This window comes from Nannospalax galili, unplaced genomic scaffold (genome assembly GCF_000622305.1).
Source record: "Nannospalax galili isolate Female #2095 unplaced genomic scaffold, S.galili_v1.0 scaffold72, whole genome shotgun sequence".
Classification (NCBI taxonomy): domain Eukaryota; kingdom Metazoa; phylum Chordata; class Mammalia; order Rodentia; family Spalacidae; genus Nannospalax; species Nannospalax galili.
In genome coordinates this window covers 9692284-9693694 of record NW_008336933.1, presented here as the reverse complement: position 1 = coordinate 9693694, position 1411 = coordinate 9692284, and positions in this window count along the sequence as shown.

Sequence of the window (1411 nt, the reverse complement as noted above, 5' to 3'; positions counted from 1 at the left end):
TTGACATGTATTTTTGGATAAGTCCGGCTGATCTTATTCTTTACTGTCTCTAGTACTTGATTCTATTAACCAATTTTTCTTTCTTAAAACTCACTTTTTAGCATCTGTGTAAATTTTCTTTTTCTTTAATATGGATCATCAATTTTTTTCTTTCATATCCTAAATTGCTTTTATTCCCTGAAAGAGGATGTCCCTAGCCATTATCTATCACCCTCTGTAGTTTTAAAATGTATTTCTGTCAACTGTGATGAAAACATTTGGAAGGAATATTTTGACTTTCAGTCCTAGCCATGTCTTCAGTTATTTGCTCTGGAACACACTGTGACTCTTTCCATGTATTTATTGCTAGTTAGCTGTCCATCCTTTCTCTCCTTAAGATATGATGGAGATGTTGGCATCTTTCCTGGGTAAGTCCTGTGGTGCCCACTGCATCTTGACTCTCCCAGCCTCCTTAATAAGACAAGAGAAGGAAATTAAAGGAGTAATAATTGGAAAAGAAGAGATTAAATTATCGCTTTTTGCAGAGGATATTATATCTAAGAGATGCCAAAAATTCCACCAGAAAATTCCTAGAAATTATTAACAGGTTCATTAAAGTGGCAGGTTAAAAAATTAACCTACAAAAGTCTGTAGCCTTTCTATACACCAATAACAAGCAATCAGAGAAAGTGCACATGGAAACACTCCCTTTCACAATAGCTACAAAAAATAAAAATAAAATATCTCAGAGGAAACCTGCCCAAAGACATTAAAGAGCTCTACAATGAAAATTTTAAATCTTTAAAGAAAGAAGTTGTAGAAGACATCAGAAGACAGAAGGACCTCCCATGCTCATGGATTGGAAGAATTAATATTGTGAAAATGATGATCCTACCAAAAGTCATATATAGATTCAACTCAATGCCAATCAAAATTCCCATGACATTTTTCACAGAACTGGAAAAAACTATTCTAAGATTCATATGGAAGCACAAAAGACCTCAGATAGCCAAAACAACCCTGAGCACTCACAGCAATGCCGGGAGTCGGGGGGATTACTATACCAGATTTCAAGCTGTATTACAGAGCTATAGTCATAAAAACAATATGGTACTGGCACAAAAATAGACCCGTAGACCAATGGAAAAAATTGAAGACCCAAATATGGGTAAATGCAAATTCAGCCACCTGATATTTGACAAAGGGGCCAAGAACATTAACTAGAGGAAAGGCAGCATGTTCAGCAAATGGTGCTGGCAAACCTGGATCTCCACTTGTAGAAGAATGCCACTAATTCCCTATCTTCCACCCTGCACAAAAGTCAATTCCAAATGGCTCAAAGACCTCAATGTAAAGCCTGAAACTCTGAAACTCTTAGAAGAAAACATTGGGAAAACCTACAAGATATAGGTGTAGGAAAGGACTTTTTAAA